The sequence below is a fragment of the Meleagris gallopavo genome, chromosome 3, assembly GCF_905368555.1.
Source record: "Meleagris gallopavo chromosome 3, MGAL_WU_HG_1.1, whole genome shotgun sequence".
Classification (NCBI taxonomy): Eukaryota; Metazoa; Chordata; class Aves; order Galliformes; family Phasianidae; genus Meleagris; species Meleagris gallopavo.
Window position 1 is genome coordinate 44917672 of NC_139406.1, and position 24017 is coordinate 44941688.

The 24017-nt window shown below is 40.7% G+C and overlaps 1 protein-coding gene across 6 annotated transcripts in view; it reads right to left on the reverse strand.

Moving 5' to 3' along the window:
• Nucleotides 1-24017, reverse strand: part of PTPRM (protein tyrosine phosphatase receptor type M) — a 454600-nt gene that overhangs the window by 429981 nt on the left and 602 nt on the right. The window lies entirely within an intron of this gene.

The following is a 24017-nucleotide window of genomic DNA, read 5'->3' on the forward strand; positions in this document are numbered from 1 at the left end:
GACACTTTCCGTGTTCTGCATTCTCATTTCTTGGGCTATGCCCCAGAGATCAGAAAAGATCATGATCTAGTGGCTCCTTCCAGTCTTAAACTACACCACATTATGTGTTAACAGCCAAACCAATGAGGTACTGGAATTTCGATACGCACTTAATAAATATTTGAAGTCAAAAGGCAATTCAGTCACAATACATATGGCATTTTCTGCAAAAGGCTGAATTCTATTTTAAATAATTCATTCCACATAAATGTACTCATAAAAGGCCATATGCAGCATCTATTCATATTAAAGGCACAGTTCAATCACACACTCCTCAGCAATTAAGTTATATCATCTATATCATACATATTGTACATTGTACAGTCAGATAACAAAACTGTTTCAGTCACTAATTATATATATATAACAAATATCTTCCCAATGAAGTGACATTACAAAAGATTAAAGTGCTTTCTTGCTTTGCCTAAAGAACTCTAATATGTACACTAAAGATATAAATCTGTAGTAATTCAGTTTATTTTAATGATGTAAATAGCTGTTACATTTCTTTAAAATAGGTATGATTACAGGAATGTATTAGCTTAGCTTCAATAGTATATCTCAGCTTCCCTGATGACAGTGACAAAAATATGCATGAACCACCAGGCCACCCTGAAATTGCAGCTATTTGCTTTGTACAGGCAGCTTGTTTGAGCATGGGATTAAGCATCAATAATTGCTTTTTTTTTTTTTTTTTTTTTTAAGGTCACTGTGGTTTTTTTTTTTATTATTTTTGTTGTTTGCTTGCTTGTTTTGTGTTAAGGGTTTTTTTTTTTTTTTTCCTTTAGTTATAATCACAATTATAATTTAAGGAAAGACGAGCAACAGAGTAGACCCAATTTTGTTCCAATGTTCTTTAATTGCTATCGACAGCCTAGATAACATCAACTAAGTGAATAAACACTACATCTACGTTCATTTCATGCTCAATTGAAAACACAGTGGGCTGGCCACACTGTAAGAAGGGTACAGAAAACAAAAAAGTTTCCTAATTTTTAAGAACGTTAGGGCAAACTATCTGTGCAAACTATTACCATAGCCTCATTGCAAAGAAGAAAAAAAACACCATATTTACTTATTACTGACATGCATACAAGAACTTGAGAAAAATCAACTTGACATTTGTAACAGAAGTAGATCTACCAGCTACAGTGAAAAATGCATGCATGATAAGGTGCCCTACAAATAATAAAAGCTCATCAGATTGCATGTGACTTGGTTAGTTGTAATATATCATATTTTTTCCTAAATAAGCTGAAAACATTGAGTCTGTTGTTCAGTTTTCTTTCACTTCATTTTCCCCTTTTCTATATGTAATAAATGAGATAAACACCATATACATTTTCTCTTCTCATTCCCTTTTTGTCTTCAACCATTTCTTGCTCTTCTGCTTTGTAAGGTTTCTCATACTGTACATCCTACTTGTTTTTACCCAGTTCTGTCCAAACCCTCAAGTCTCTCCCTTCCATTTGTCTTTTCACAACTAGGACAAGGCAAGTTCTAATATCCACTATAGAAGTAAAGTTAAGAGGAAAAAGCAATACAGAACATAGGATCTACCTAGATAATGATATGCTGAGGAAAGCAAACTACAAAGGGAAAAAAAAAGGGGGGAGCTTACTGGAATTCTAAAAGAGACACAAGAAAAGGCCTTGCCTTCAACTCATTGTTCCTACAGCCCTCCAGCATATAAGAGAGAAGTGTACTACCAGCACAGCCTGCCAGCATGCTTTAGTTCTCCTCTCACAATAAACCACTGCAGTGCTGGCTCTGGTATTCCTAATTTAGCAGAACTGATCTGATAACTGGCTGCACCACCAGTGCCCAGTGCTGCACTAAAATCAGTCTGTGCTTAACATCCACCTAGAAAGAAGAGAAAGCAGCAAAGGAACAGGAAAACTGTCTGTAAGCTGAGCGTCTCTGCAGAAGTTAGCACTCAGTTCATGGTTTTGAGCTCTCCTCTCCAACCGCAAACGTTTCTTTGCAGTGATACCTTCCACTGGGAAGATGCCAACTTTGCACTAGATGGGATTGCATTCTGCTCATTACAATCAGGAAGATTTTCAACCACACAGTAAAAGATCAAGGCTGAATTTCTCTGTCATATAACTTCTCCTTCTATCTATGAATCTATCTAACTTCTACTTCTATCAATGCCCTTTGTTATCTTCTCACAATCCCTCTGCTAATTCCTCTCTAAAAATGAGGCACACTTTCTTCGTGAGTCCTCAATTAGACACCTGAAAGCAGCAAGACAAGGATTACTATCTTGTTTCTCCCTTACCACCCCTAACTTACAGTAGCTTATCACAGAATCATAGGTTGGAAAAGACCTCTAAAATCACCTAGTCCAACTGCCAAACCATCACCACCATGCCCACTAAACCATGTCTCTCAGTGCTATGTCTACACATTCAAATCAGGTTCAAATTCAGTGCTTCAGCTATTGTACAATTTTATATCAGACAAATGCATTTAAAACACTCTGAAATAAGCTAATTATAAGCAAAACTTATGAAACTGCTATTGACAGTGCTCAGAAATTCATGCACCTCTGCCAGCACAGCCTTCACCACAAGCTGAGTCTTCCTCAGCCCAAGCTCTCAAGTTTCTGTCCCAAGAGCTAAGAACTCAAGAATGCTCACACACAGCACACAAGAAAAAATATACTGCTAAAAAGATAAACATGGAAAAAAGGACAGCAAATCTTAAGTGAACCAACTCCTCTTTGGTGAAGATGTCTGTGTTACCATCAACCAATATGAAGTCACAGGAACTGTAAGAATGGAAATACAAACCATCTCACACTGTCTATTTTATTTCTCCCACACGCGGATGAATTTCACTTTTAAGGCAACTAATAGGATGTGGTGTAAAACCAAGTAAAACTAGCCAGAACTTGAAGCTTCAAGTGTAGCAGAATTAGCTGCCAGTTCAGAATAAAACAGCCACAACTACAACTTGAGAGTAGGATGGTAAAAAGTGTATTAGTTAATGCTGAAAAAAGCAAAGGTTAAACATATTGTGTTGTGTTCTCAGCATCAAATAATTAACTTGTGAACAAAAAAGGATATACATTTGGGAGGTTTCTCTTTTCATTTTATCGCTGGCTTGAGTCAAATAGACCAACTCTGTTAAAACATTCAGATACGTTTTATATATGTAAAGTCCATCATAGAAGATTGATCTGGAAGTGTAAAGCTTTCAGCTACATATTTTTGTCTTGTTTTGATGGTTCTTAAAATTGGCATTTAAGTGCCATATGTACATACGCAGGGCTTCAAATGTTAACAGGAGCTATATGACTGAATGCAGAAGCATGCTATTTAGCACTACACTAAACTAAAACAGCACTAGCTAAATAAAAAAAAAAACAAAACTCTCTTTGGAGAACTTAAAAAAAAAACAACAACCCATCTTGAACACACAAAAATTCTATCTGGAACACAAGATTCTCAGGTGTTGATTCTACAGATCATGTTGAGATTCCCAAAATACAGAAAGATACATTTATTTTAAGCATTAATGAAATCCCAGCTACAATGCACCAACTCCTAATTAGAAGCCTGACATGGTAATTAATTTAAACGTGGAGTAACCTATAACCTTTTCACTGTTCAATGATTACCAGAAAGATGTTATTACTGTGAACACAAACTTTAGAATTCTCTCAAAACATGAACTTTAGTCCCCTGGAAATGACCAGCATGTGTCATCTCATTACTTAGCGTATTGCTGGCAAGAACAACATTTATTGCTAAAAGGATAAATAATGAAAAAGGACAGCAATAGAGACTTATGTTGCTTAAGTCTCTAAGGAACCAACACCTCTGGGAATACCAGCATACCTGGGAGCCAATGCACATCCAGATCCGTTTCAATGACTCTTTATAGTAACTAGCTCTCACAAATACTACACTCACTCACACACACACACACACACACACACACACACACACACACGCACGCACAAATCAGGACAGTTAAGATTTCTACAGCGCTAAAGATAAATAACATTCAGTCAGGGTTAAATTCACCAACAGTTAAATTAAAGCAAAAAAAAAAAAAACAAAAAAAAAACCACCAAAGAAACTTTAGATAACAATCTCCTGCTCCTCTGCAACAGGAAAACATGTTTGTGCCTGTTGTCCCTTTCCACAGACTTCCAGAGGCATCACTTCTCCTTCCTCCTAATATCGTCAAATTCCCCACAGAGTCTCAAAGTTAAAAGTAACATCATTTCTTCCCCTGCCAGCACTATCTGGGACAGAGCACTTAAAAATCTGTTCTTACCCCTAAACCAATTTCCCTCTGTGGGGAATTTTTAAATACTTTTTTTTTTTCCTCCTTTTAGAGGTTTGGCAATTTGTTTTATTTAATATCAGTGCTTTGTCTTTATTGAAGTTTTTAAATGAAGAAAAAAAAGTCTTCTCCAGAGAGAGTTCCAGTGTTCTCCAGTATTAGATGAGAATGCTGGCACCATGCAAGGAACATTTCTGCTATGAAAGTCGTAAGTGCATGCCTTTAAGCCATGTGACTTTTAAAATCAAATTAGAATGTCTTCTGGAATGTCTAATATCTTACATGTTACAGGTCACTTTATTTGACAAATAGCACCCATTTGAAGCAGCTATTGGTAAGGCCATATTCATACTGTTCAGTATAAACACTTTGTTCAAAGCCAGACAGAAAGCAACAGAAGTTTACACTCTCAACATCGAAAAGTATTTGTCAACACAGAGGGGTATTTAGAAGAACCAGGGAGACATGTTTCAAACAACATGCATTCAGAAGCCTGAACAAAAAAATTCTTGACCTCCCATCTTTTAAGTTTTAATATACTCTGAAATATCTTTTCTTTCATAACTTTTTTTTCTCCTCTACAGAAGTACTAACCTAGCATAATGGACATTTTTAAAGCTCCTCTTTTACAAGTTCGCATAACCCGAAGAGGCTGCAGACGCTCAGAACTGGAGAGACCGAGCCCCAAGCAATGTGATCCAGCTTAGAAGTTAACTCTGCTTTGAGAAGGGGTTGGGCCAAGTATTCTGTGGAACTTCCTGCCTGCCTGAATGGCTCTGCAACACTCATCCATCCTACAAGCAACTGAAAAGAAACCATAGCATAGAAATATAGAGCATTGTGACTGGTCTCTGAACAAGATCTGTGGCTTGTACCTACATGGATTACTGAGCAGAAGGGTATTCTCCTATTTCACATCTACATTTCACAAGCTCTTAAAAATTGTAAGAGCAGTACCAGCCAGACTTTAAGGTGCAAAAAGTTACAAATGTGGACTAAAGCTGTGTTACTGCACTTCTTCTTGAGAAGCTCTTCTTCTCAAAGGCAAACTGCCAGGAAACATCAAGGGAAAAGCTGACAGCAAGAACCTCATAGTCAGGACACAGAGTTACTTTCCTGGCTCTAGCTTCTACCTCCATACAGCAAGGTTGTCTTTCAGGGCTACCAGAAGACAGTCCCAACAGCCACAAACAAATTTCTTCTCCAAAGGGGTGTCTGGGCAGTGGCAAAGGCTGCCCAGGGAGGTGGTGGAGTCACCATCTCTGGAGGTGTTCAAGAAATGTGTAGATATGGCACTGAGGGATGTGGTTGGTGGGCATGGTGGGGGTGGGCTGACAGTTGGACTAGGTGATCTTAGTGGCCTTTTCCAAATATAATGATTCTATTATACTAAACCAAGCAGCACCACAATTACAAGTGAAAGCCACAATTGCCAACTGGTCAATCACAAATAAATCTTTTGGGGTATAAAGCTAAATCATCTGACAAGGCTTAGACCTGTCACTGTTCAGAAACAGGTACCGTACATGGCAGGTGACACAAAAAGCAGTCATACACACAACAATGCTTCTCCTCTGGAGAACATTTCTCATTTACAGTTTTGCCTGTTGACTCCTCCTGGTGTCATACTATGTGTGTGTAACCAATAGCTTTCACGATTATGAAAAATATGTAAGCATTTTGCTTGATGCAGTACACTTCTTATAAGGATTCTTCATCACCTTTACAAAGAGATTTACAGAATGGGCTTCTAGACAACAGTGCTATGTGACTACAGCTATGGGCTGCTATGCAACACTTCTTCCAAACAGGATCCAGTCCTGTCTTTGGGATACAAAGAAGAACAATTTCAGTCACAAACACCACTTACTAACTTAGTATGAAGTAGGACACAAACTTCAGAAACAGAAGTTAAAGCCTAGAAGATAACTTTGAAAACAAGAGAAAACGAAACCACAGATCTCCTTTACCAATGACACTGCTGTTTTGCATTCAGTCAATGAAACAAAAACATTACTCCTCTTACTTTTGGACTTCATAAGAAAATATTTGTTTCCCAGTGCCATGGGATTTTGCATGTAAACTACACAGGAAAATATTTTAATACACGCACTGTGCTCATGAAACAATTTTTCAGTTTGCTAGCTTTATTTTAATTACAGTAACTTGAGGTTGCCGCTTTCATTTTCAAGAACAAGCCAAAGTTTTATTTGGATTCAAGTTCTTAACAGTATTCTTTGTACTACCTACACATGTAAAAACATAGCAGAATTGCACAGGTCTTCAGCATTCAAGGTCAAACCACCATATTTTCAAGTGGCGCATGCTGCCTCTGGCAGAAATCATTAAGCAGAATTTCAGAAAATAAAACATCCATAATGCAGACACTTTGTTTGTCGGTGCATTTTCTCAAAGTGGTTCTGCCATCAACAAGCCTACAATACCACCAGTAATATAGTAAGGTACTATTAAAAGTTCTTTGATTTTAACAAGAGCATTCTGAATCAGTGAAAGTATCAAAGCCAAGTTTTGTTTCCTTGCTGGGTCATGCTATCTTGGAAATTCCACTACAAATTACCACATCCAATCCTCTTCCTATATATTGGAGTCCCTCTTCCCATACAGAGAGGGTCAAGGTGAGATGCCTGTGATGTATAGCTCATAAGCCTTGCAGCTTCCTATTTACAAGACCCTCAGACAGGAAAACTGGTGCATATGAATCCAATACAGGCAACACTAATGCATTAATGACTGACATGTGGCAGAGATTCAGACACACAGATGCAGCTTGACATTAATGGAGAGATTTGCCTGTGGTCATACACAAAGAGGGAGGAAAAAATAGACCTACCTGCCTCGTGTTTTAACCTGAGTATGAAATCATACGTCAGACAAGATTAATTAGATGCCTGGAGTTTTATTCTTTTCTGTTGATAGAAAAAGCACATTTCCATAATGTGAGGAAGCATTTATGTGGATAGCAAATCAGGTTGACATTGAGGGAAGGTTTACTTTATTGTGAATGCTCGCTGTGTGGTGCTTGTCAGTGCAATTACTTTCTACTCAAGTGGTTTGCTTTTTAACATTTTATCTTAACAATAAAAACCCTGGAAGCAATAATTATTTATTATGCTAATTCCTTAGCTTTTTTGTTATGAATTTCTGGAAGACCATTAGAACTTGCTGTTTCCCAGAAATAAGCCAGATTTATTAATATTCAGCCAATTAAAAAAAAAACAACAACAAAACAGAAGGCAAAAAATCTCTGTACTGGTAATTAGTTACTAATCAGTCAATTTGTACACTTATCAGATTCCCCATAAGTTCTGTTTTCATTTATTCAATATCCCTCATTTCTAACATCATTCTGATTGAAAACAACTTCAAAATACTATGTCCACTGCAGTACTTCATAAGTAGTGATTTAAGCAGTTGGAGAGGCAGCAGGCCTTTAGCCCATTCTCAAAACACACTACACTCAAGGACTGCATTTTAATTATGGAAACCTTTTAGAACATCCCTGTTTTATTAACAGTAAGTGAAAGACTATAAACAAGGCTTCAGTATGCACCACTTCTCTTCAATCCTGCATAAGCCCTCAAGGGGAAACAGCTCCAGTGCGCTTTCATTTCTCCCCCCAAGCATTCTCATCTCTGAATGCCTCTTCTCACCAACTTTAAAATTCATTTAACATAACAACTGCATAGTTATGCTTTTTCTTTTTTTTTTTTTTTTTTCCCCACCCTTCCTAAGCGTACAAGTGTTCCCTCCTCTAGGAATAAACACCAACTCTCTAACTCCCGCCACACAAATGCAATATAGAGACCATAAGCAAGTCTAAGCAGAAAAGCACAGCAATTAAACATACCTTGAAATGCTCTTACTTCTCAATGCTTTTATAATGCTTCTTGTCCATGCACAAACTGTCCCTGTATTTCAAACAGTAACAGAGTAGTAACCTCAGGAAAATTCTAGAAGCAATTTTCTGCCTAATCCAGCCCAAGCTCCTGAGAAACACAGCATAGCCCAAGCTGGAAGGGATCCACCAGGCTTCCAAGTTCCACTCCAGCCTCTAGATGAGGTTTCCAAAGGTTTGAAATGCATCTCCCCTGGCTTCAGATAACAATTCCAGCTCCCAAGCTGCCACGCACAAGCTGAGAGCCATTTTTTTTCCATCTCTACTTCTGAAACAGAATTTTTCTGTACCTCCCACTGGGAGATTCTACCTGTGGCAAGAGAAAGTTCCCTATTAATGTGTAATACATCCCATCATTAGCATTGTAAAGCAGGTAATTATCTCACAACTGTCCTCCCACCCTCTTCCTCAGAGTTAGAAAACTTTATTTACAAGGGGAAAAAAAACAACAACCTCATGTTATTCAAATTCTTCCTTCCTGACTCAAATCATGGCTCACTGGATGGGTATGGCCCAAAAGCACACAGGCAATTTGCTCTTTGATTTGCTCTTCCAAAGTCCTGCAGATCAAAGCAGCCAACTGGACTGTTCCTACCCTGAAGGAAGGGACATACAAAGCAAGTAGGCTGCTGCTGGAAGGAGCATAAAGAAAAATGCTGAAGTGGGGTGGAAGAAGCAGCAAGCTTTACTGCAGCAGATGCTCTGTAAAAAGAGCAGGTAACAGCAACTTTTGCTCACCAAGAGATCTTAAAATCTACATCTCCACACACAAAAATGGCATAATGCTATAATGCAATGGAAAGCACAGCTATGATAGAGGAATAGCAAAGTCCTAGGCTACAGCAAGTGAGGATGTGCTTAATGCAGCAGCCACGGGCTCAGAGATAAAGGAAAAAAAATCTGTTTACCTTTGGAAAGACTTAGGTAGGTGGGGATGTCCAGGGAGATACTCTCACATCCACTGCCAACTCTTAATTGGGGTCTGGGAAGGGGTAGATCCTGTCTTCATGCCTTCTAGTCACTCAGAAGCACCTGAGCTTCCCTGGGTTGGCCCAGCCTTCCCACCAGGTGCTCAATCACTGGTTCAAGCCATGGCTTAGCATCTCTGCTACAGATGGGAATATCCTACTCAAGATAAACAACATGGACTGGTTGCAGACACCACCATCATCCAGTTGGGTGCATGGTTACCAAGTTCAGGACAGATTTTATTACAGCTCTAACAGCATTATGGCAGTGTCCTACCCCCTCACCATCACCAGCAGGTTGTGTTGAGAGTTCAGTGAAGAGTGTATCTACCAAAAACCATATTCTGAAATTGGGCATCTAACTCAGGTAGAGTAGCTACCTCAGTAACTCACTCATCTCAAAGAGCACAGATAAAGACAGTTACTCTCATGACCACCAGACTGCCAAGCTGAATATCCACTGCTGCTTACTCCAACCTGTTTCCCTCCTAGCCCCAGAAAGGTCAAAAACAGTGGCACAGACTTTACTTGGTGTTTAATGGAGGAGGCTTATTTAATTTTTTTTATTACCTCATTAGTCATTTTTAGATGTGCCTTGAAGAAAAGGCATCACATCTGAAATTCTTTAAGTAGTACAAAAGAGAATATAAAAATCTGAAGCAATGCCATCCAAAGACATGAGATCCATATTCTGTTCCATATATCCAGGAAAGGTACAATAGTACATTCAAGCATACAAACTCTCCAAATGAAATAGGTCACACAATTACTTGTTTCAACCAGCAGCTACAAAGGAAGCTGCTATATATTCTGTGTCACTGCCACCAATAGGAACAAACCAAGACTCGAGGCCCTGGTTTATGTTGTAATACCCTCAGCAAGGGACACCAGTACTTGTTAGTGGTGTGACATAATACTAGTCCTTCTTATTCGCTCCTTCTGTATTCATTGAAAATGTGGCTTGTTGCACAAAATGAAAACCAAGAACAGGAATGTACAGTTATCACTTACCATCTGTCAGAGAGTGGGGGAGGTATGAGACATCCCACAAATACATAAAGCCAACCAAGGTCAGAATAAGAAGATGACCAAGACTACTTAACAAATATCACAGAAGAGCGACCCACTTAATCAAGTTTGTTTGTTTTAAACACAAAGTCAAGAGAGCAGCCAAGTGACATTCCATAACCAGTATCACCAACATGCTTTTCTCAATCCCTCTGGCAGCAGAGCGCAGGCCACAGTTTGCTTTCACTTGTAAGGGTACACCTGAAGTTAACTGCCTCAGAGGAATCAGCCCTGAGACTGGAGAGTTGCTCCAAACTCCACAACAGGCCCTGCATTTCCAATAGAGACTCAGTCCGTGCTAATATCACCCACCCCATGTGGGGTACTAAAAGGCACTGTTGTGGTTCAACCCAGCAGCAGCTCAGCACCACACGGCTGTCGCACAATGCCCCTTAAGGGGAATGAGGGAGAGAACTGGAAACAAAATAGAACTCATGGGTTGAGTTAAATTACTAAGACACAAGAGCAAAAAGGAAACTAAAAGGCAGCAATAACCATATATATATAGCTGCAATAAGATTACTCACCATTTATCAATGCATGGCACAATGCAACACTCTGCCAGCAATACAAAGTTTACTCTACAGATTGATGCACAGCAGCCCCCAAGCAGCAAGCAGGCCCATTCAACTGCCCACAGCTTTATACCCTTCTGCATGGTGTCAGGTGGTACAGAACGACCCCCAGCCTAATTCAGGCCCATGTGCTGGCCCCATCTCACCTAAAGGCCTAGCTCAGCTCCGGGTGTGCTTCCATCACCCGGCAACATTATTAGTGTGCTATGTTTCAGGTTAAATCAGGACAGACAGCAAGTGGGCAATCATGCCAACGCACACTAAGCCAACGAGAAACAGCAGCTACTTTGGTCTCAAGGTATGCTGTGCTTGAGTAAGAAAATGCAAGAAAATTCACGTGAAACATACAAAAAAATCCCTTAAAAAAAAAAAAAGCCCTAAAAACCAACACTAATCTCCCAAAGTACCTCATAAGGATAATAATCAGTGTGGGAGCTGTACACACCCCTACCCAACAACCACACCTGCACGCAGTTACCCATAAGCAGGACTTCAGGCCACTCTGTTCATAGAGATGTGATAACGCAGTGTGGATAACATTCTGAAGGTCCTTCTTTCAGAACAGACACTAAGCTTTGTATTAACGTATTCTATTTGTGTCACATTTAGTGATACACTTCCTTGAAAAATCTCTTTAAAATACGATGATGTGACAAAATATATATCCTGTTACTTTCATTTATTGTCTATACTTCTCAAATGCCATTAGCTTACAGCAGTAAGGAATAAAGATAGGAACATATAAGTCTCCGGTAACCTCAGATGTAAAAGAAGAGGAGTTCCTCACAGCAGTTTAGAGTGCAGAACCACAGAGAAAAACTTAATACCATTGGGAACATATCTCATGTATATACAGGAAAATATATTGAGTAAATGTGAACATTTTCTCGTAAAGAACATGAATTGCCATGGGTGCAACATTCCTACATCAAAGGCAAAAGAGTTCACAAGCTTACAGACCAACATAAAAATTTATTGAAAGGGATGTCAAAATCCATTAAGCCCCACTTTGTTTATTTATTACTGATCCATCGCTGGAGGCAATGGGCTCCGTCTCCAGCTGGGCTGCATTAGCAGGCTGACTCCACGCAAAGACAGAGCAAAGAGCAAGAGACACCTCAGGTGACCCAGCTGAGCTTGCAGCACAACAGCTGAAAAAGTGCTCATCACTCAACAGCACAGCTGAGTGACTGCCCATCTGTGGGTGGGCTGAACTTCTTTGGAACTAACTTTTGTAACTCACTCCACTTACGTTATAAAGAGTTTGCATTCGTCTACAGAATGTGTTGCTTTCATGTAACTGAGACTTAGGGTCTATTCTCAGAGCCTCCCTGCTTCCAACTTCTGACCCGTCAATGACGGAGCAGGCAGTGACAGAGCTCAGTTGCAGCTCTGAAGCTAGGAACGCTTCCCTGTGTCTTTGAAGAGGGGAGACAAAACCCAACCAGGATTCAGTTTCCCAAAGCTTTGTGATCTAATTCTACACAAAAGGCTTAATAAGGTTTAGACTCGTAATACAATTAGTAATTTAGCTCACAAATTAAACTATCTATTAACACTCCATCAGCGACAGCAGCCATATGAGGATTAAGAAGGAATCTTTCACTCCCACTATGAAGAAACAAGTTGTATGCTTTAATAAACCTCTTCGGCATCTGCCCAGGAGAGCACACATTGTGCTGTACGCAGCTGTGAGCATGGCTGGCATCCTGTTCCTATACTGAACCTTCATCAACAGGAACCACATCGATATATTGCACATTCCACACTGAGTAGGAACGTTCAAGCTCATCTTAAAGCACAATTTAAACTGGTAGAAAGAAATATGAACTTACACTATTGTTGCTCCATTTTCAAGTTAGAGCACATTTCATGTGCATTTACATGTATTAGAAGTGCACATAAAAATAACAGCCAAAATTAACCTGTCAACATTGTATGAAATACACATTAAGCCAAAGCACCAATATAACAATATTTAATTGCAGGAGTTGAATAAAGAGGCAACATTTTTTTCTAAACGTTTGTATACAATGTTTATTCCGTATATACTAAGAAAGGAAGCAGATTTATGTGACACAATTTTCTGCATTTTCCTCTCTGCCTAAACAGAAGATTCAGAGAAGAGCTGATATTTCACATAACACTTACCAGCACTTTAACCACTAGGAAAAGAGTTGTAGATGAATTTCTCTGAAGGCTGTCCATGTCCCTGAAGCTGCAGCCCTACAAAATGCTGATATTGGGCTGTTCACACTACTTGTGCAACATCTGCCCACCTGTACTTATTACATCATCAGAAGCTTTTGGGAATTATTTACAGCATGCCCAAGACTGACTGCATTCATTTTCAATTTTTGAGCCTGTGTTTATATAAATAGTGACAGCACTAATAGTGCCAAGTGATTTTCTTTAGCTTGAAGAACAAGAACAGCAACAATTTACTTCACACTCCAATAAAAACCATTAACACCCAAATATTATTATGAATGACGTCCATCTGGTCTGAAATCTAGATCTGGCTGCAGTATCTCATTCTCCACATGCACTTCCTGCTGTTGCTGCAAAGTGCAAAGCAAAGCAAAACCTCAGCCCTGCTCACTTACACTATTTACACATAAGCACATGCTTTCCTGGCATGTGTCACAACATATGCATGGGACCACTTTGATCTAATCTGGAAAAAGGGGAAAAAAAAAAAAAACCACCACACATTCTTGGTATGAAAAATAATCAGGCAGTCAGAAATTCTTTCCCTAAGCCCTGCTGTAGCCCTCCCAGAGGCTATGTGCCCTTACCTAAATGTGAATATTAATCTCCAAACTGGGAAGAAAGAGGGGGCAGAGAAAGGCCGCAGTGCCTTCTGGTGCGTGGAACATGGTGATGAGGGGCAGACAGGAACATGGAGAAGGAGGCAGAGAGGGTGTGAGAGGTGGCAGTTGAGCAATACAACCTTAGAGGTGGCCCTGTGGTTAACAGCTTTGTTAAATATGTGTGTTATTTGCTGCAGAATAGTTGGTGTTAAGAGTGCAATTTTAGACAGAACTGAGAGCAGGTAAGAGCCCTCCCTCTTTCTCTGCACAAAATTCTAGAGTACAGAGCTCTAGCAGATTACTGTAATTGGCCAATTCTTTCTTTTATTGCTAGACCACTGCGTAGAGTCAAAGCACTGAAATCATGTGAATGGGGCTACTGGTGAATATCATGTATTTGTTCAACGGCAGTTTCTAGAATACAGATCTGATTTTTCTGCAGTTCCACTTCACAAAGTCTGGAAATGCACATCTTCTGTCACACAAGCCAGAATTAACTTTTTACGGCTGTAAATCTAGCACAGCACTCTGCAGACTGTGAAGACTACCAGAACCAGTTCTGGAAATGTGAGATTTCTCACTTACAGTGAGTGGTTCCCAAAGCTCCTGCCATCCACCCACCATAAGCATGGATTTGAAGGGAACAAGTCTGTCAGATGCTACTTCACTGAGGCAGATTTACTGTGTACCAATTGAGGAAGCTGCGAGTCTGCATTCATTTTTGAAATAGAGATCCTCACAAATATGGACAGTTTTCATTACAAAGCCTTCAAGTTTGGGCTACACATCAGAAACTGATTTAAGTTTTGCAACAAACACAACAGAACTGACAGGCGAGCAATAGCTTTCAAAATGCAAGCTTCCATGATGCAACTGAGTGCATGCCCAAACCTCCTGAGTAGCTCCTGCCTGATACCAGAAGAAGCACATGGCTGCCTTCAATTTCCATTCCTCACCGAGTCAAAACAGATACCTCCTGAGGTAAGAATTTAGATGTTCAAAGACTGAATGTTTCTCTGTAAGAAATGAGAGAAGGCATATCAAAAGCAGAAAGTGAGTGTGCATCAGTTGAAACAGACTGACTCCCACTGAAGCCACCCTGGTGACGCAACGACACCAAGCCCTATCTTTACTCTAAACTTTTTCATTTAAAAATACAACAACTAAGGCTTCAGCCCTACTGCCAACTCAAACTCCTATCCACATTCAAGACTCCAAGCCCACTACAAGACAGAGGATGGTATAGCTGAAAAAGGCTGAAGTGTGCACTTTTTGCTAGCAGATCCATCGCTTCAACCCACACACACAGCCATATGCTTCTCTACATCTGCATGTACAACAGAGGTAGCAGAGGAATATTATTTATAAGGGGTGATTTCAATGTCACTTAACCTCTTTTCTGCAGCTGTGTGAAGTTCCCAACGTGGGTAACATCCAACTCCCCGGTAGTCAGGATGCAAAAAAATAATGTGCTAGTGAACAAAATGACTTTCTGTTAAGGGTTTCTAGAGGAAAGATTCAGCCCCGAAGTTTCTGCAAGACTTTAAAAAAAAATTAAAAAATCCACTTCTGCTGTTGCTGCACTGCTGTTGTGGAACGCAGATTTTTTTTATTTGTGAAGAATATCTTTCAACTTTTCTTGGGCTTCTGAGCCCTACACCATTTCACTGCGTATTTGTCCTAAAGGGTGTGTTCTTTCCTCAAACACTGAAAGCAAATAAAACCCAGAAAGTACAATCATTTCTAAATGCTGAAATGAAAATGCTAGGCTAATTCACATAAATCCTTAACTAGGCTAGATGTATGTAGGAAATTCTAACAACAATTCTCAGTGTAAAAATAAATAAAACACACCTCACAAGCTTGATGTGTGGTCTTCAACCCACGTGCTTTGCTGTCACTATAAACAGAACATAGTTGTGCTGTACAGTCTCATTCCCAACCTCTGAGGTTTTAAAATAAATATTAACTTAAATTGTGTTTAGTGTTGTTGGTTTCTTTTAACAATCACAGACCGAACCCAAACAGGTTGCTTTCATATTCAGGAGGGTGCTCACAGCAGAGAAAGGTGCTTTGAGAAGTTCTGAGCTAAGACTGGATCAAGATGACATCTCTCAGACACAGTAAAGAGGGCATCAGCTGCATGGTGACTTAAAATTATTACTGGGACAACAATTGATCTTACATAGCTGTATAATTACTTCAGGAATAGCTGCCTCTGCAGAAGTTAAAAAGAAAAACAGCTGAAGTGATGTGTTATGTAAAGTGCTTATATTGCATTGTATGCGGTGCTTTGTAAAATAATCTTCATCTACAATTCAGAAAATGGAACATTAAAGGAAAAAAGGCTTTAGTTGTTCTCAGCAATTAGTATAAGAACTACCCCACTGAGTACTACACTTTCTGTGAATGTCCACAACTGTCTTTATCTCCTAAATATGTGACAGTATTTGAGTACACCACCGAGTTTTTGGGGAAGACTGGAGTTGTAAATGGCGGTCAGTGGCTGCTATAAATGTTCTCCAAATTAAATCACACAACATCCCGAGCTGGAAGAGACCCAGAAGGATCACTGAGTCCAACTCCTGGCTCCACAGAGGTGTCATGACCACTGCCAGGGGGAGCCTGTTCCAGTATCTGTTCCTTTGCCTCTGGCAAAGAACCTTTTTTTGATATCCAATCTGATCTTCCCCTTTCACTGCTTCACGCCATAAAAATAATGTTTAACAAAGAAAATGTAGAGGTTCTTAAACATTAGCATAAATAAATAAATAAATAAATAAATTAGACTCTTCAGTAATGGTCAACACTAACCCTTCCCCTCCCCCCGACCCCCCAAAAAATAACATTAGAAAAGATTAACTATGAAGATACCTATAATCACAGTGAAATGCCAGAGCATATACTTAAATCCAGGCTTCCAACTAGGCAGAAGATCTGATCACTAAGCAACTGGCTAATACAACAGGAATTAAAATCTACATCTGTCTTCTGTATGCTGTGCTCCAGCAGTACGCTTCATGTTCCACTATGTCATCCCAACATGGAGCCAGAAAAAACTTCCAGGCTCAAAAAGTTCCACCGGTTGAGGAAATCATTTCCCCGGTAAGATTATATGGGACATCTTAAAGCACTGAAGGAAAAGAGATCTTGCACTATCAAAATACCAACAGCTTCCAAAAATTGTAATCCTCAGACACTGTTGATACTGAATTACGCCATTTGATAAAAACATCACAGTCATTAGAACAAATGACATGCAGTCCTATACAGATATGCAAACAGAGTTAAACCTTGACACAGATACATTTCCTCACTCATGCACGTTTGTACCCAGTGTGTGAGCACATTTCAAGCAGACTGAGAAGTTGTTAGGAAGCACTGGACTTCTTGCAGTGATTTTATTTACTAGAAGGATGCAAGAGGGAACAGATAATAACGAACTCCTATTCAAACAAAACAAATACACTAAACCCTTAAGAAGAGAGAATAACTGTACCAAGCAGCTACAGCAAGGACAGTCAGATCCGGGACACAACATGGTTCCTGGAGATGGAAGTTGATTTGCATGCCTGTTTTTAATTTTTAGCTGAACTGGATGTTAAACCTGGAAAAGAATATGAACTTGAAAATACCACAGGTGAGACCCTTTGTAGGTGGAGGACAACCTGTAGCTGTTTAGGAAATCTCAGGCTCTGCTTGAGATAGGATCTGGTACTATTCTTTTTCAAAACTGGGGGTCTGTTATCTTCTATATACCTTTAGAAGTTACACAGATTTAGCAATCAAAATGTTAAGACGCGCATGTAGATGACCATTTCTGTGGTCATAAAATGCCATATAAGCCATGAATAAGGGATTGGTTAACCTCAAGTGTGGAGGAAAAAGAAAAAATATACTTCCCTCAGTACACCATCAAAAATGCAATAGCCCACTAAAGGGCAATAACTCATCAACTTCTTAAAACATGAATATATGAACTAGAGCTTAGATTATAAGCATACACACAAGTATAGAAATACACATCATGGACAAGAGTTATTTACTCAGCCCAGTCTACATTCACCGGAAGCTGAGATGTGAAAAGCCACACTATTCATTTACCTGCAAGAACAACTCCTTTACAAAACCTTAAGGCACTACTGGCCCACTATCCATCCACTTGGAAGTGCACAGAAACCCCTGTAATATCCTCCTCAATCTTACGTTACAATATTGTCAGCAAAACTAAAAAACATGATTTCACCTAACAGAACTACCCTTAAGATTCAAGCTAATAACACACAATCTTTCTGAAAAGTTTCCTAAACCCAGTGTGCCATAAACCTGGGGGTTGGAAAAAGCAGCACTGCTCTCATACAGACATGTGATGCTTTATTTCACTCCCCTAAAAGCTGCAAGAGCTACAGTGATGAAAGAGGTAATTATGTATTAGTAATTCTGGAGCAAAATCACATCTCTTGTGATTAACAAAGTAGCACTGTAAAAGATATTTACAATAACACTTGGAGATTAAAAAGCAAAAAAAGAAAAGAAAGGGTCTCTTCTTCAGAGATCCCGACTGCTCTCTAAATCAGGGCAGACTACAAATATCTAGGGGAAAAAGAGAAAGAAAAAAGAAAAAAGCTTATGGGAGAAATGTTGGTTTTGAACCATTCCACATGGAAAAGGAAAAACTGAAGGTTCATTAACATTGTTACACTTAATCATATATGTAAAGATAATCAACTATTGCTATGTAAAGCCATCAGAAGAACTATTTAAGCCTTGCATGTATAAGGAGACAAGTGTGTTCAAAACTAAGATGGCAAAAATGTGAATAATTATAAAGCCATGTATGTTTTCCAGATGCAGTTTAATTGCCTTGATAGTTCAGCTTTTTCCTAGGACATTTTCTCTTCCAGCAAGATACGTCTCCTCCACTCTTTCACACCTGCCTCCCCAAACACTCGAATTCCAACCTGCCTTCAGCACTCCCTCCTACTAACACTCCTGTGCTTTCATCTGAACAAACGTGGTCATTACTTCGTTTGCCACCATCACTTCTTAAGTGGCAAAGGGTCAGGCTGAGTGAAACGGCTGAATCGTTCCTTTCTTATTCCTCGCAGCTATTGAAAGTATTTGTCAGAGGTGTAACACCTTTATTTTTGTTGTTACTGCTCTCAGAAATGTGGGCATGAAAACATCATTCCTTCATTTTTAAAGCATGTACGGGGAATCACTCTTCTTAACTCCTCATAACACTGAAGGAAGTGATGTGGCTTAAGCAGCTACAAAACACTTACAAAATCAGCGCAGGATTCCACCGACAGCAAAATCATCTTTGAAACTAATCACTTTGAACAGAGCAGAAGCCTCCTCACAATGCATTAAGAAGCTATATACCCTCACAACACTCCAGCTTTGCTTTAAAACATATCTACAGGTCAATCAAGATGGTTAAGATATAACCTTATCGCACCTCTGCAGCAATAATCCTTCCATACAAACCACTAGGAAAGTACTAACAATTTCTTTGCAACTCCATGCAGTTTGTTCTATTACAGGCTGCTTTCATCCTTCCATTGAATACTAACAACGATATTGAAAACAGCATTTTTACACACAACAAAGAGTTCATTTGTGTTACAAGCAAACTGGGACAAAAAAACAAACAAACAAACAAACAAAAAAAAAACCAATAGATTAGAATTCTTAAGGGGACAAAAATTTCCAGACCTCCCAAGTTCGAAGCCCAGCTTTCAGCCCTGTCTCTTTTAGACTTAGAAAAGTGGATTTAGAGATGCAGCTACACCTAGTGATCAGCAGCAGATCACAGCAGGCAGACTCAGGAAGTGCTCCTACGCTACGACAGCAGAAATAAATACGTGAGCACAGAGGAGGAAAGAGAGGAAAGCGACACAGTAATATTTCTTTCTAAAAAGTTTATTACTAAATTTATTATCACATGTTCCAAATTGTCTTTGGCTTCCTGAAGTCCCTTTAAATACACATTAAATGACAAACGCACATTTGGAAATTATCAGCAAAATCAAATGAAATAAAGAGGATCTTTTCAGTGTTTTCTACCAAAATAGAGCAGAAGCAAATTAATTCAGATACACTCGCGCATTAATAAACAATTTACTCCCGGTGAAATTTTCAGAACAACTCAAGTGAATCACGATCAAAATGCAACACATGAAACTCAGGATCAGCTCACAGGTCCCAACCAAACAATAGCACTGTTTTCCACCAGGTCTCCGCCTGTTATCTCCACCAGCTGAGCCCAATGACTCAAAGCGAAGCCACGTCCCAGCAGCAACCTGCACAAGTGCCTGGGCCACCAGCAACCCCCACGGTACAGCACACTCAATGACCCACTCAGCATATGAGCGAGAAAAATAAACTCCACATTTCTTCAAGTCAAACCCAAGTGATGTTAGTGAGACAGACCAGAAGCTTACTTGCTGTAGTCCAACACCTTTTGTGATTTGCTCTCTAGCTGCCAATCCATCACTTCTGTGATTATTTTCCATGAGCTATATGCTGCTATATTGTTTCTGGACGCTAATTTATTTTCCTCATGGGTTCTGATGATGACTAAGTTGTGAGGCCGAAGAAGACATCACAGGAATATTTCAGTGTTATTACATCCTTTGTAATCTTCTGGAAGGCTTATTTTTAATTTCTGGTGTAGTTTCTTTTCTAACTTTTGAGAGTAGAACAATATAAAAAGCAAGATTCACCACCCAGTTTCTTTTTTGACACTTCCAAAGTCCAGACCCTCATTCTGTTCAAAGCACTCCAGAGTACATCCCAATTTATAGGCAAATGCAAACTTTATTTCATCTGTTTCTAATCATCACAAGCGTCAAAAAATAAAGACCTATTAGACATTCTTCCATTAATTTGCAGGATCATTTTAAACACAATTACTCTCGGGTGAAGAGCACAAATTGAATCATTCACCTGCATAAACGGGAGCAGCACAACGCTCTGACAGTGAGGCTCTTGGTCTGAAAGCCCCCTCCCACAGCTCGCCCTGCTCACACAGCCAAGCCCACGCTAACACTTCAGCTGAAGATGTGCTGCTAGGCTGATAGCTGCTCCAGGCACTGAGATCGCCACATCCTCACCAGCGTTTCTTCCGTCAGACAGCACAGGGATGGAGACCACCAGCAGACAGGAGGAGAGCGGGTGAAATAAGCAACACCAGCAAACACAGAACATGTTAAAATAAGACAACAACGCATGTAGAGATCATTGTTGGCAAAGCAATCAGAGTATCTATCAAAGGCTTCCAGATACAGATCCTGACTACCCTAAGAAACCTCTTTAAACACCTCTTTAAGTTAATTATAGGAGAAAGTTTTTACTTTCTGTACATTTCTCTGAATGCCAGGAAATTCCCTTCAGCTGCGGTCGGACCTAGGGAGACTTCACCTCTCTTCTTTCTTTCTTGCCATCCTCCCTCTTTGCGAGCACTGTGACGATGCTGGTGTCCAGGAAGTTTCAGCACGCTACATTTCTTCCTTACGTCTGTTTTTGGAAAATGTGATTCTTGTTTTCACGAGTGCCTACACCCAAAACCGAAACAGACGAACGTGAAGGCACGGCATCTATTTAGAGCACAAGGTTTGTATTTTTCTTCCATGAAACAGCTGGAAGACTGCTGTGCTCTATGTAAAACCTTTACCAGTCCCTAACAGAAGCAGTTTCCAGTTCTGTGCAGCGCCTTCCCTCCCTCTTGCTCTCCTCCCAGCTGCCTCCTGCACCGGCACGAAGTTACTTGGAAAGAGCCCCCCAGGAGCACTTCTATGCCACCCCCCTCTCTTTAGCACTGCAACAGGGCCCATCCCCTCTCAGACAAGGAGAACTTTCAACACAAGTACCATAAAATGAATGTGCTAATAAACATCCTTGCTGCTTTCTGCAGCAAAAGAGAACAGCGTGCTCTAATAACAGGCCTCTCTGGGTCAGTCGGGCTATAAGCAAGAAGCACCAATTTCAGAATTCAGGCTGTGTGCAAATGTAAATCCACCCGAACACGATGCCCTTATAAAAGCACACTTTCTGCATTCTATTACACATCTCTTCGCCTTCAATTTCAGCCACCCATTCCGGTGTTTGACAGAACTCATTACATCCAGACTCTACATTTTATGGAAGACCTAATATTTAGGCACGCAGTGTCTCTTCTCACTTGCCACATCTCTGGTTTGACCCAGATTCCTTACAGGGATGAACCGCTCCTCCTGAGCTGCAGAACCCACCGGGGGGAAGAGAAGGAGCACCGCACAGCCAGGTGGCACTTTGTGTGACAGCAACATCACACGATCCAGGAACTCTGCATTGTGAGCCTTCCCATGGCCCCACTTTGTCATATTTATGCTAAAACTATAAACAGAAATCAGCCAACTCAGGTATGCAAGCGTTTCTCAGGAACAAGCAATTTGCTTTGCAGCAAGACCCCAGCTACTTCTTAAAATAAGCATTGTCCATATAATATGTTTTCAGCAACACGTCTCGAATCCAAATTCTTGAAACCATTTGCTTCTGGAACCAATGAGTGCAGAATTTTAAATTCCTTAGTTAAGGACTCAGAGAAAATCTCATTGTTATTAACTGTTAAGCTGCTTTCCAAAGATTACTTGAAAGCTTCCAGGCCTTAGAAAGCCAAGATCTGATCTTTCGGTATGATTGTTTTCTAAACAAGAAATGCAAATAAAACAATGTCTGAAGGTAACATTAGAACTAATCTCTGCCAAATAGATCAATTACTTTAGGAAAGGGTAAAAATAAAAACAGAACGAGAAACGCCAAAGACTTCTTAACGCACCCACTGTTATTCTTTGCTTCAAACAGCCGTGGAGTTGGTTTTCTTTTCTTATTGCTTCATTTGTTTTTAAACTTTTTAGAGGTTATTCATGTACTCCCATCAGCAACAGGGGATGGCGAGCACGGAAAGAGGAATTTTGTGTGATTTAATTTCTATGACACTGATGCATCACGCTTTCAACAAAAGCAACAGCATTTTTTTCCCCCCTAAGCAAAACCGACTCCCGGGCACACACTTCAAAAGGGGAAGTGCAAAAATGGAGTGCCAACAGTCGATATTAAAAAAAAGAACAAACTGTACCTGCCCCGTCATTAATGGGCTTTCCATTCAGTGCTTCACAGACATGTACATATGCACACACACACACAGGGAGAGGGGAGGCCAGATCCTGTGCCTCATAACATCCTCCACAGCTCCACTGAGGTGCGTGGATTGCAGCATCCCTCAATCAGCGCACTGGAAGCCGTGGAATCGCCCCTTTTGCCACAAGCCTATGCACAGGTCATTAAATCCACTCAAGGACATCACTGAACCATTTGTGCTTTCTGTCACTGTGTGTTTGCTGCCACAGCATGCGGCTATGGAAATGAATACATGAATGGCACTTACGTGCTGACTCTAGCAGAGCATCAGGGTACCACGTATGTAAGTCACTTCAGAAGTGCTGTTCCAGCCCAACTTTAAGCAAGAAGCCCGACAGTTGGTGCGGGGCAGCAACGAGTTTGGGATTCGTCAGAATGAAGCAAGAGCTCTCCCTGAAGCCTGGACACCTGATTCCCAATATTAAGGAGTTATAGGGCTAATGTGCATGAGTTCAGCTTCATAAACCGTTGCGGAGCATAGCTTCAACCTAGCACGGGTGTTAGGGAAAGCTTTCATCATCCTTCTGTATCATCTCGGTGCAAAGCATCCTCCCGCTCAGGAACCCTCTTTCTCATCCGCGGGAATAACACCGAAGACAATCTAAGGGAAACGCAGCCGCGTACACAGAAGGTCTATGAAACCTGACATAAAACCGGAATTCGGTAGTTTTTCAGCAAAGTTTAGGAGCACGCCACGCACTCACGGTATCTGCAGCGCAGCGCACTGCAAACACGGTGCTCGGCAGCCGGGCGGCAGGACGCACAGAGCCTACCGAGCGGGTCGGAGCCCGAGCCCGACACCAGATGTCCCCCATTGCTGTTAGCTGCGCTAACTTCGTGCGAGAAACAAAACAAAAAGCCCCGAAGTGGCTCCCTGCAACGCAGCGCGCTGAACTATTTCACAACCCACATTCCGTCTAAAAGTACGGGTTTCCTCAGCACGGAAACAGGACGGGGAGCAGCCAGGGATTCCGAACACGCTGTTACCGTCTGCACGCCGAGAGCGAAGCACCGCTGCTCATGCCCAGAGCAGGGGGCAGCGCAACCCCTCCGCTCCCGTACGGGGCAACGGGGAACTCCGGGCAGCCGGCGGTGGGGAGCTGGGGCCCGGCCCGGCCGCGGCATCCCGCCCGCCTCCCTGGGGAACTTTCTC